The sequence below is a fragment of the Magallana gigas genome, chromosome 7, assembly GCF_963853765.1.
Source record: "Magallana gigas chromosome 7, xbMagGiga1.1, whole genome shotgun sequence".
Taxonomy (NCBI): domain Eukaryota; kingdom Metazoa; phylum Mollusca; class Bivalvia; order Ostreida; family Ostreidae; genus Magallana; species Magallana gigas.
The window spans coordinates 23,452,859-23,466,649 of NC_088859.1; the positions used below are offsets into that span (position 1 = coordinate 23,452,859).

General features: G+C 33.7%; 1 long non-coding RNA gene across 1 annotated transcript; it reads right to left on the bottom strand.

The window, feature by feature from the left end:
• Positions 1–372: 372 nt before the first annotated feature.
• On the bottom strand, positions 373–11,902 carry LOC117684235 (uncharacterized). The gene is made up of 4 exons (XR_010707841.1): positions 11,440–11,902; positions 5,422–5,581; positions 954–1,678; positions 373–780 (listed from the first exon to the last, which is right to left on the bottom strand). It is a non-coding gene; the product is annotated as an uncharacterized lncRNA (long non-coding RNA).
• Positions 11,903–13,791: the final 1,889 nt, after the last annotated feature.

Consider the following 13,791-nt stretch of genomic DNA (forward strand, 5'->3'; position numbering starts at 1 on the left):
CAAGGGATGGGTGAATTCTGCCCACTTTGTAAAGTTTGTAACTAACACAGCAATCAAAGCAATCCCACCGCTGCCACCAAAATGTCATGAATCATATATCCTGAACTGATATAATGATCAGACGAGTTCTTTGGAATTGCCCGATGTCCGTATCAGAAACAACCAAAACACCAAAATAAACAAACAAATATTTAATAAGAAAAAAAACACATATAAGAAAATAATAAATGAAAGAAATATTAAAACAGATTCTAAAAGAGAGAGTCGACTCTAATTTCAACAACAAATCTTTAAATTGACTTCAAAACAAAATATTCTTTCCAAAATTTAAACACTTAAATTGATTCAAATATATTTAGATTTTCAAATAACTTCCTTAAACTCGTTTATCAACTTTCAAATTGATTTCACAAAAATATCACTTCAATTATATGAGAAACAAATATTCAAAACAATGAAAGTGAAATTTCAATAAATTTCGTCACTTTTCCTTTTCCTGGCTCCTCGGTATATTTCCGGTGACTTTACACCCAAACCCCGGACATCACATAGACAGACACACGGACACACGGACAGATGACACAACCGTTGTTCCGGTACGTAGACAGTTAGGACACCACAACACAATACACGTATACAAACGTCTCCAGCGTAGACCGCTCTCGGTCACCATACATCGACGCCACGTGTCCCCGATATGGATGAAAAATGGCGGGTCTGGCGCTCTGTACTCGTCTCCGAAGTTGTTGTCATAATTCAGCTTGTATAAACCGTCATCCCCTTTAACACAATTTCTTTTCAAATAGAATGGAATATACTTGAAACAATTTATCGTTAGTGTTGAGTTCTGAAATGACAATTTTCCATTCGAACACGTGTTTTTTGAAACTAAGCTTTCTAACATAGCATACAAAACAATTAAACATACATAACATTAAAAAAACAACAAATACCTTGAAATTGGTGTCAAACACACGGAAATGTATAAAGTAGGGATAAGTTTCCCAATCTTGGAGACTACCACGTGCCTCTAAACAGACACATGTCCACTCTGTTGGACTGCACGGACTGGAGTGCGGTATTTAAAATTAGCCGTGTACACGTCACTCCAGTGACAGGTTTAGAGAGTAAAAAGAAAAGCGGGAAATTCAAACACATATATATTTACAACCATATCAAGTACGTTACAATGTACATTTTTCACAGTATCCAAATCATCTCGCGGATAAATGGATTTTTTATCAATGAATTTTTAAGCCTTAAAAAGTATCGAAGTTTCTTTGATACTTGTTTTTTTAATGTTTGAACGGATAGATATTTCGAATTTAACACAGTGAATAACACCTACATGTAATTACATGTAGAAATACAAACTCTGAAGTATGTTATTTCTCAAAACATTGTACAATCGTTTTGCAGTGTCACTGTTAACCGGAGGTTACAAATTGTTTTCTGCCATCAACAAGCAACATAGCTCAAATATATCTCTATCACACGGACAAGGTCCTTTAAAAGAACATTGTTCTTTACAAACGCGAATCTTTTTCAATGAAACTTGGCATAAGTGATGATCTCCATTGTACAAATGGGTAAGCCGGTACATTGTAAGTGGCCTGCCGCTTGGAGACACTTGGTGAGGAGATTGACGCATTCGATGCGTGTTCCAGTGAAGTTTGTCCTAAAATAACGATGATAACAAATATAAACATAACAGAATCAAAAGCAATATATTTCTAAAATAATATTATTAGTTATAAAGAGGTAAAGCGTACTTAATATACGATGTCGCCTAATCCATATACATGTAGCTCTTTTACAAACATCATACGTGTTCTATATTATACAATATTTCGTTAAATTTATTTAACAGGTCGGGTACACTACCTTATATGGATAGCATTATTCAACACGTGCCAGTATTTTCGTCAAACAGATTCTCCAATCCAGTGAATGAGTTGCAATGCATGACGGTCTACAACGTGTTTACGAATCAACAGACGCACGTGGTTTTTGTCTGTTTTATTCACAATATTTAATTGCTTGCCGGAATGTTTGTACATATTGATTTTTACTTTAGAAGGAAAAAAAGGAAAGATTACGTACCATTAACTTTGTTCCATGCTCACATTGAAAAATATTGTTGTTTTAGTTGATCAATTGTTGTTTCAAAAATGATCAGTATCAAACGACTGACAAACATACGCATACAAGTACAAACATGTTTTGAAAAAAAACAAACTGCACAGTTGTGTATTTGTGACTTTATCATTGTGCACTAGAAATAAATACAGGTATTATAAACTGTACATTTTTAACATACGTGAATAGCCACGGTAGTAGAAATGCACAAATATACAAACGCAGAAGCGCAAGCTGTGCAGCATATAGTATTTTGTCCGTTAAGCATTCTGATGAATGTCCCTGAAGAAAATATCAACGCGCATTCTTATAATGTTGTCTTAAATATGGGATATCACGTGAAAAAACGGTACTCGCTGCTTCTATTTCTATAGGACGTACCTCTCTTTTGAACATTGACAATGGGGTATTTAAATAGGTTGATATAAGTCCTCATATGCAATAGTTTTTTAAATGTGAGCATAGAAATTGAAGTTCAGACATAATTGTCCATATTAATTTCATAAATTCTGAAAAATCATTCAAAATGAGTTTCCAAAGGACAATTCAAATGGTATATATTTTCAATACGCTTTGTATACACTGAAACTTGTAGTAGCCCACAATGCCTTACAACTCATTCACCTGATTGGTTTGTCGATAAAAGTAAACAGATAGCTAATTTAGTATGCAAATTTATGCCGACGTCACAAAATATAGTGGTCTCGACCTGTTTAAAGAAACGCAAATTACACAATTACCAGTTTATGATAGTCTTGATTTAATTATCTCACACAGCATCATTAATTTTTTTTCTGAATTTGATAGGAACAATCGGGGATATATAGGAAAATAGTTAGTATGCAATAAAAAGTTGGATATTTTAGTATTTGAACCACTTTAAACCAAAGAAATCCTATTAAAATTATGTTCTACAGGTATTGTACATGTAGTATACGTTACATTGAATTAATTTTAGATAAACGTCTTTTTAATGAAAATTAGATAAATATTTCAATTAGTGTCTTTTCTAATACATTCATATATATAACCACATACATTTATATTGAAAATACTTTGAAGAAGTGTGTTGTATGCGTGGCCTAGTTGTAACGCGTAGGTCATTTTAATTTTGTTTACTTAAAGCGTAAGTTAGAATAAAAAGTTTAAACTATATGCATTTTATCTGCTGAATTTTTTTCGCAAATCTTGTTTAATTCTAAATATGCGCAGTGGCACAATCAATATAAACATAGCTCTAATAACACAATATACTCTATTTACATTAACATTCAGTGCATTATTCTGAACGGTTATCACGGTTCAAAATATTAACTGACTTTATACCCAGAGCTCTATATATTCATTTCGCGATGCTGCAGGTTTCTTGAATTTATGAAAAATCAGTGGTTAAAAACAACATTATAAAATCAGTTCCTAGGTACTGATACTTTCGAAAATGGTACGGTATCTCTTTTTAGTAACAGGTACTTTCCGTTCAAACATGGGTGTTGCCAAAATTTTAGTGCATGGGAAAAGGCGCCACCTCTTCATTTTTACTGAAGGATTTGATATACATGTTTTGTTTCTTCTTTGACTGGTAAAATGTAACTTTCAAAACTCAATCAGAGATGTGTACGAGTTGGGGAGAAATAATCCCATCTTACAATCTTGAAAACTCACACGTGCACGAAACACAACGCTTTAAATATATATAGGAAACAGGCGATGTTCCCCAGTTTAAGATATTTTACTTGATAAATGATTTCTTTTTTATTTGCATTTAAACCTGTTGATGCCCAAAAAATCAGGATACATTACCAGACTATCTTTGAAATTAGAATAATCTTAATATTTCTCTTAATATACAGTGTAGCATGCAAAATACAATAAAATGGTTATTGATAGTCATAGCATATATTTTCAAATTGAAACTATCAAAAGGTATCCAAATCGAAACAATATCATATGGGAGAATGCTACTATATAGCAGGTTTTTGAACCCCGCCGCAACGCGGAGCGGGGACATAGAAATGCCGGGCGTCCGTCCGTGCGTCCGTGTGTCCGTCCGTCACACTTTTTTGTAAGCGCTCTCATGCCTACAAATTTTGACTGATTTTCATTAAATTTATACCAAATGTTTATACCACTATTACCTTGGTCAAGTTCGAAAATCAGCATTGGTCGATACTTTTTTTTGGAGTTATGGGACTTTGACCACAATAATGACTCTGTTTTATCCAAAAATTAACCTTGTAAGCGCTCTCATGCCTACAAATTTTGACGGATTTTCATTAAATTTATACCAAATGTTTATAGTACTAATACTTCGGCCAAGTTCGAAAATCAGCATTGGTCGATACTTTTTGTTGGAATTATGGGACTTTGACCACAACAATGACTCCGTTTTATCCAAAAATTCACCTTGTTAGCGCTCTCATGCCTACACATTTTGACGGATTTACATGAAATTTGTACCAAATGTTTATATCACTAATACCTTGGTCAAGTTCCTAAATCAGCCTTGGTCGATACTAGTGTAGATCTACTGCTTGACCGGCGGGGGACCCAGGAATTCTATTCTTGTCCGGGGAGAAAAGCTTCCATGGGGGGAAAATTGCTATACAATACCGGTACGCATGTATGAATGTTAGTATAATTACTTTGACACGTATTTTTCATTTAACTAGGACAATACAAATGACAACGAGTGTGTTCGTCTGCGGGACATACTAGTATTTTTTTCATAGCTAGGTATTCCTTTACGGAATCTTTGGAAACAGTCGGAAAATGATCATTAAATATTCATTTTCATAAATGTAAGTAAAAGACATTATTGTGCAAGTGAACTTGTATAAGCGTTTCGTTTTTATTTTAGGTCACCTTCACTAAAATGATTATTTATCATCGGCAATAAAAATACATGTTTGTGAGCCTTCATAAAGGATTTTGCCATTTGTTTCTATGATGGATATTATATCTTCACAATAGCGCCCATTGGCACGCCAAATGTAACAGGTGGTGAAAAGTAAAGTCTCGACCGGAACTTGAACCAAGGGCCTCTGGTGTACCGTACCAGCGCTTTAACCACTGATCTATTAAGATCTCATACACATAAATGTATGTAATGTTCATCCACCGTATATTATCACTATTGTTGTTAAATGTACATGTATATCTGTGTTAACGTTCTACTCTACAAAAAATGTATTTTGTGCTCCTTTTGTGTCATTTTACCCAAATTTTATTTATATCTTTTATTTATTTTCAACTTTGCATAAAAACAGCTGTTTACTTATTTACCTGTATTAACTGCATAAAACAGAACTGCGCCAAATTTTTGTCGAGAAAGTTGCCACAGAATTGGTCTTCTTCCTTCATTTCATGGGAAAAGGATATCCAAAACTGAGCGTGGTGGCTTCTAAGGTATGACCATCAAGCCTCTATTCTCTGGTTATAGTTACTGGAGCCATAAAGAAAACATCTTTGTGCAAATTCATCAACGTCTTCAAACCTTAAAAAATTGTGCATATTTTCTACGTTACCATTTTCTGTCCCCATATCAGCTCTGATTCTCTTAGGGCACCCCTTTCTAGATTCAACGGCAGACATAAAATAGCTTGCTATTACAGCTGGATCACTATTTGCCGAATATGCCTCTAGCCAAATGATATGCCTAGAAAATCCATCGATACAGCCATTGATACAGATACCGTAAGGTTTAAGTTTGTCATAAGAATCAATGTGCCACATGAAATCCGGACCAGGATTAGAATATATCCGCCGTCTTAATCTACCTCTACGCCGTAGTTGCACCCCCTGTGGATCGATAATCTGGAGCAGAAGTCTAACAGTTTCTTGGGTCACAGTGTAACCAGACTGTATACAATGAAAATGCATTAAGGGGGATGTCTACACCAAATAAGTGTAGGAGATTTTTGTTGCATGCATTTGTTACTAATAATAGGCAAAGTATTCAACAATAATAGACCTCAAAGTACAATACTCTATTTTTAAGAGAATTTTTAAAATATCAGTCTGCTTCCAGATAACCCCATATATGTCAAATTTTTAAACATTTCTGTTTTAAAACGCTAATGAAAGTGAAATGTTATAAAGTTTGAAAATGAAAAACAAAATAATCATGAATGAAGTTTTTATGATTTTTATTGGAATCCACATAAATATGAAACTCAAATATTTAAAAATTCTTTTAAGGCAAACTGCTGGATGAAATCCCACAAAAATCTGAAAATAGATAAAAAAAATCCGTTGGTTAATGAGATAAAAAAAGAAATTGAATGAAATTGAAAAATTAAAAGAAATACTGAATTATTGCAAAAATCTTGGTTTGAAAGATCCTGTTTAAGAGTTGTCTTTCTTGATTTTACTTGGTCTCAAATATCTTGGGACCAATTTTAAATTTAAAAAAAGATCACGAAGAAAATTTTTAAAAAGGTAAAAGTATATGCTAAAATGAAGGAATAAGGTTAATAGTGCTTATGATAATGTTTGAATCTGAAATTTTTTATTTTTGATGAATGCATTATATTAATAGTTAACTCTTGAAAACAAAATGTTAGTAGTTACATTGCCTTTTACTTTTTAATATACAATACAAATTATAAACAACCATATGCATATTTATACATACATTAGATGTCCATAGTGATACACATGTACGTGTGGTAATTAAAAAATGCTTTTTTTCAAGATTCTGTCGTTCCCTCATTTGGTTTGCAAATCCGGCTTCCACTGCTATTGCTAGCTATATCTATTTAAATTAAAATACATTAGTTAAGTTTCAAACTTTCAATGCAAGTCTTATACTGCAAATGTTTTAAATTTGGGAAGTTGGAATCAATTAATACAAGAGATGGTACTACAGAACTTTAGTTTTATATTCATTTAATCATGCATATAGGGTTCAAGTGAAAATTATCTGCTCACCTTTATCGATAATCCGTCACATATTTATGATCGTCTGTTGCAGTTGACATGACAAATATGTATTGCCATTAGCAGGGAAACAGTATATTATTTCGATTTCACGTTTTCTCTACATAACAGCTGATAATCAATGTTAGTTGAAAGCTTTAATCACGAAGGAAATTGACATATTTTCTAAGCGTTTTGGTGATTTCAGTCTTATCTCCCTCGTTAGAAGAGTTCAATTGAACGGTGTATAGCTATTTTGTCAATCGCAACTTCTCGGGCCTTTCCGGCAGGCTCGGAAAAACACCTCGAATGTATTACCTAGGCGTCCATGACAACCCCCCTTTTCATAAAACTTGATATAAATACAACACATTTTACGATCTGTTGAGATGTAAGCTAGACTTCATTAAAGTAAATGATATACCCTAAAATACAACACACAAGCGACTTATAAGGCTGTCTAACCGATACTTATTTTAATGGGAAGCGACTCCATTTTGTATAAAATTCTAACATCCGGTAATGTAAATACATTCGAGGTGTTTTTCCGAGCTTGCCGGAAAGGCCCGAGAAGCTGCGATTGGCTATTCATAATGCTATCAATCCGGAACAAAATGGCGTTTCAAACGGATGTCAGACATATTGTGACGATGTAGTCTTCCACCTTAACTTGTATCCGTGAAGCTTGTCTGCTGTTTCAAGTTTTCCTTCGAGGAATAAAGCCACTTCTAACAAATCGCTGTAGTGCTTTCTTCTGTACAAATGGGCGGAAGAAAGAACTCTTTTAAGTGTCCTTTTGCTTATAACAACATTATTAAGCTCTGATAAGTATTGTAGAATTTCATCTTGATTAAATCCAAGAGAATGGTAAAATTGCACCTTCTCATGCAAAGAAAAGAGTTCTAATTTTATATTCGTCCGAACAAAAAACACCCACATAAAGCCAGTTCGTCCGAACAAATAGCTAATCGTCCGAGCAAATCCTAATCCGTCCGAACAAATAACTTATTCGTCGGAACAAATAGCTATTTCGTCCGAACAAATAGCTATTTCGTCACAACAAACCCTAACTCGTCCGAACAAATAGCTATTTCGTCCGAAGAAATCCTAATTCGTCCGAACAAATAACTTATTTGTCCACACAAAGCTAATTCGTCCGAACAAGTCCTAATTCGTCCGAACAAATAGCTATTTTGTCCGAACAAATCCTAATCGTTCATACAAATCTTAATTCGTTCAAACAAATAGCTAATTCATCTGGACAAATCCTAATTCGTCTGAACAAATCCTAATTCGTCCAAACAAATAGCTATTTTGTCCGAACAAATCCTAATTCGTCCGAACAAATAAGTTATTCGTCCGAACAAATAGCTAATTCGTCCGAACAAATCCTAATTCGTCCGAACAAGTCCCCCGAACGAATAGCTAATTCATCTGAACAAATAACTTATTCCTCCGAACAAATAGCTAATTCGTCCGAACAAATCCTAAATCGTCCAAACAAATCGCCCGAACAAATAGCTAATTCGTCCAAACAAATCCCCCGAACAAATAGCTAATTTGTTCAAACAAATCAGTTATTCGTCCGAACAAATAGCTAATTCGTCTGAACAAATAACTTATTCGTCCAAACAAATCCTAATTCGTCTGAACAAATAACTTATTTGTCCGAACAAATCCTAGTTCGTCCGAACAAATCCTAATCATCCGAACAAATAACTAATTCGTCCGAACAAATAAATTATTTGTCTGAACAAATAGCTAATTCGTCCGAACAAATTCTAATTCATCCGAACAGTTAATTTATATGTCCGAACGAATACTAATTCGTCCGAACGAATCCTAATTCGTCCGAACAAATAACTTATTCATCCGAACAAATCATAATTCGTCCGAACAAATAACTTATTTGTCCGAACAAATCCTAGTTCGTCTGAACAAATCCTAGTTAGTTTAAACTTTATTTCGTTTTGAATTGTACATCAATATAAACAATAAATAATGCAAACAGGATTCGGAAACAAGTTGTTACAACTTATATTAATCCGTTTCCTTAAATTGACTTTCAACTATTAAAAACGATAGTTGCCCTTGCTGAATGGCAAGTATATTAGGAACAACAAATGAAAAAAAAGATGGAATTGATGGAAAAATTTAACAAAAAAAAATGAAAAGGGAAAAATATGATAGAAAATATACAGAGAGAGATATCATAACTTGAATTAACATTAAAAGTGACCGAGTAATAAACAGTCGTACGATGCAAAAATAACAAAATCGACAGTACGGTAGCAAGTGGAATTAAGTTACAAATCGTTTAGTAGCAGAAATAAAATGATGTACATGTTTGAAAATGTTTGTATTATAGGAATAATTTCTATCTGGGTCTCCAAATAACAGAATGTTTAAAGTGACCGGTCTTAATGGGTCAATGAATTTTTTCCTTGCATCAGTGTATAGAGGACATTCTAATAAAGAGTGTATTGTTGTTTCAATTTGTCCACAGGCACAATTAGGATTATCTATTATATGTTTTTTGGATAAATGCGAATTAAGTATACTACAATTGAGTCTGAGTCGTGTGTGTAAGATCTGTTCTGTGCGCTTACCAAATAGAAAGTGTCTTGGGGTTTTACAACAGTTTGAGTTAAGCACACGTTTCAAATTGGATACTGAAGGATTTTCTTGGACACTTATCGGAAGATCGTTCCAAAGCTTTGTAGTGGACGGTAGAAAAGATTGTGAATAGTGGTTTGTATTAGATTTTCGTTGAGTAATGCAGTGCGATCTTCTTGTGGGATAATGATGTGTTTCACTGATTCTTAAGGGGATTAGAGAAGATAGATAATCTGGAGCACTTCTATGGACCATGGTGTGGAATTTGATTAGTTTATGTTTTTGTCTACGATTGTGTAGAGTGTCCCATCCAACCTCTCGATACAGATCATTTAAACTTACGAGTTTTGTCGCACCTGAGACTATGCGAGCTGCCTCAATATTGATTTTTTCGAGTTTATCAGCTAAATCGTTTGAGATATTGTCCCAGACAACATCTGCGTATTCAATGACTGGTCTTACAAATGAAATGTAAAGTTTTTCTAAGGATTTTCTATCTAATAAAAATTTGAGTCGTCGTAGAATGTGTAACCTAGACGATGCCTTCGCCACGACAATATTAACGTGATATGACCATTGTCCGTTGTCGGAAAAATGTAATCCTAAGTGTTTATGATGTGACACTTAATCCTAGTTCGTCCGAACAAATCCTAATACGTCTGAACAAATAACTTATTTGTCCGTACAAAAATTTATTTGTCCGAACAATAACTTATTTGTCCGAACAAATAGCTAATTTGTCTGAACAAATAACTTATTTGTCCGAACAAATAGCTAATTCATCCGAACAAATAACTTATTTGTCTGAACAAATAGCTAATTCGTCCGACCAAATCCTAATTCATCCGAACAGATAATTTATATGTCCGAACGAATCCTAATTTGTCCGAACGAATCCTAATTCGTCCAAACAAAAAACTTATTCATCCGAACAAATCCTAATCCGTTTGAACAAATAGCTATTTCGTCCGAGCAAATCCTAATTTGTCCAAACAAATCCTAATTCATCTGAACTAATAACTAATTTGTCCAAACAAATAGCTAATTCGTCTGAACAAATCCAAATTCGTCCGAACAAATCCTAATTTGTCCGAACAAATAAGTTATTCGTCCGAACAAATAGCTAAATCGTCCGAACAAATAGCTTATTCATCCGAACAAATAACTTTTTCGTCCGAACAAATAACTTATTTGTTTGAACAAATCCTAATTCGTCCGAACAAATCCTAATTCGTCTGAACAAATAACTTATTTGTCAGAACAAATAGCTTATTCGTCCAAACAAATTCTAATTCATCCGAACAAATAGTTAATTCGTTCGAACAAATAAGTTATTCGTCCGAACAAATAGCTAATTCATCCGAAACAAATCCTAATTCGTCCGAACAAATAGCTAGTTCATCCGAACAAATAACTTATTCGTCGGAACAAATCTTAATTTAGTCCGAACAAATAACTTATCTGTCCGAACAAATAGCTAATTCGTCCGAACAAATAATTTATTTGTCTGAACAAATAATTTATTTGTCCGAACAAATCTTAATTCGTCCGAACAAATAACTTATTCGTCCGAACAAATAGCTAATTAGTCCGAACGAATAAGATTAATGTTTTTTTTTCATCTTACCCTTCCACGCCGCCGTATATATCAAATAATATCAGTATGAAAATGTTTTGTGTAACTAAATTCGTACATACATATTATATAGTCTGTCCCAAAATATTTATGCAGCGCATTTGGACGATTTTTAGTAAAAATACACTTACCTGTGAAAGAAGTGCAATTGAAATAGTTGAAATGGATATTTTCCAAGATAATTTCATTGACACATTATCATCTTTCACTCGGAAAAAATCACAGGAACGAAAACACATTCCTTACGGAGATTTATAATGGGGAATGTTTACATCTTTTCTCCATTCGGAATACACTCGGAATACATCGCGCAATATTCCATCGTTATCATCCGGGCTTGCTGCAATACAAAATCTCCGTATACATCACATTTTTTAGCATTGTATTGAGACCTGATAAGGTAACAGGGGCGTTTTGACTGAGAAATCTTGGAAATTTTTCATACTTTTGAATGAACATCGTTTGAATCCTGAGGTATTATAGCATTAAATGATTTATTTTTGACGTCGTCGTGTCAATAACTGCCGTCAGGTGAGCAGACAAATTGAATAACGCGCGTTAGCGCGTTATGATAATTTGTCTGTTCACCTGACGGCAGTTATTGACACGACGACGTCAAAAATAAATCATTTAATGCTTATATTTACATTCCCTTACTGAAGAAATCAAATGTTTACTTCAATAAATCGATATTAAGTGCAGATCACGGAGGGAGTGAATAAGTAACAGCAAGAACAGCTGTTTTGTAAAACCGGTTTAAACTGGTTTTCACATAGACTGTTGAGATGAGATCGACGAGCATGAAAATATAATCCATGATAAATAACTCTTGAAATGTTGCTTTTTACAATAAAGTCAACTTTTTTGTCGAATAATTATAAATCATGGTGTTTTGACAACATTCATGAAATACATTTTTTAACCGATAACATAGAAATCACTGTTTGAGAACTTCTTATGTAAATTACTCGTAAATTCATATGCAGTGAATAGGTGTTGCATTTAGAGGCATTTAACCATCACGGAATTTAATGGAAAAACACAGTAGAATGTAAATATTTATAAATATAAAGCAATTGAGCCAAATGTGAATCCAAAATATCTTGGGACAGAGTGTAGTATTTATTGCCAAGCATACAACATACAAATACACATAAAACATGGGATCATCCACAAGAATTCACAATTGCCCTCGCCATGCAACGGGACACAACCGTCCTCGACTAGGGAGCCCGCGAGATAGAGATCCGTGCACAATTCGCGCTGTCTGATGTCACGCTTTAGTTAGGTCGTACGTATATATAATGAGTCCATAAATACCACAATATGCAACTATACTTTTCTATGCCATTTTAATATCACCATTTGATTGTATACTCAGTATATTATCTTATAAAATACGTAGTGATGCATTTGTAATGCAATGAATCATAACTCATCATCGTTACAAAAATAAACAAGGGCACCGCTAAGCGGAGCATCCCCTCGCGACATGAGTTATTGTGTGTAGGGATGCATTATTTAGGAATATATAGTTATGTTAATGAGAAGACCACATTCTACTAACCCTCCATTACTGCAAAAACTACATTTTCTCTACCTGTACTAGATCTAAATCCCAAAAATATCAAGTTGTTGATTTGAACTGCTTACTCAAAGAAGTGAAGCGGAAGATTGATAACTCTTACTCAGAAATTTCGATTGATAACTCGTATACAAAGTTGATTATGACATTGATTTAATGAAATAATAATTTGAAATAGTATTAATGGTTTGAAAGGCACATGCATTTTTAATTTGTTATTTTACAGAAGAGTGCAATCTATGATAAATATTTTTAGTTTTGAACGAATTTAGTCATAATGTATGCCCCCCCCCCCTCCTTTACAATGGTGTAATTTTATCTAAGTTTTTGCATAAAAATTTGACCAATTAATATGACATTGCATTTGTTTTAATCTTTTACTATGAGGCATATTTGTGCAAAGGTTGAGGAAATTCTATTGGAAGGTTTTTTTTTTAATTTACTAGAAAATTGAAATGGAGTGCACACACACACACACGGTAGCGATGCTATATCCCCTTCGCAACAAGTTGCGCGAGGGGAAAATTATCTTTTTTCTGCTTTAAACAGTCTTTCAACAAATTTCACGGGTTCATCATTTGTATACGAGGGTAACACATAAAAAGTTTTTCCCTAATTATAACAAGAAATCATATTGACGCAAGCGTCAAATGGGCCGCAAAAATATAATTGTTGTATGAATTATCATTGGTTGTTTACATAAAAAAAAACACCACAAAGAAGAAAATAACGAGTTGGTTGTACTCATTTTAATGACAATGACAATGACAATTTCTTTCTTCTCTGAACTGCAAAAATTACAGTGTTGAGAAAAGTCACAAAAATTTTTTGAACAATAATACATATAATACATACATTGCATACATTGCATGCATTGGAGTGACAATACAACAGTGAA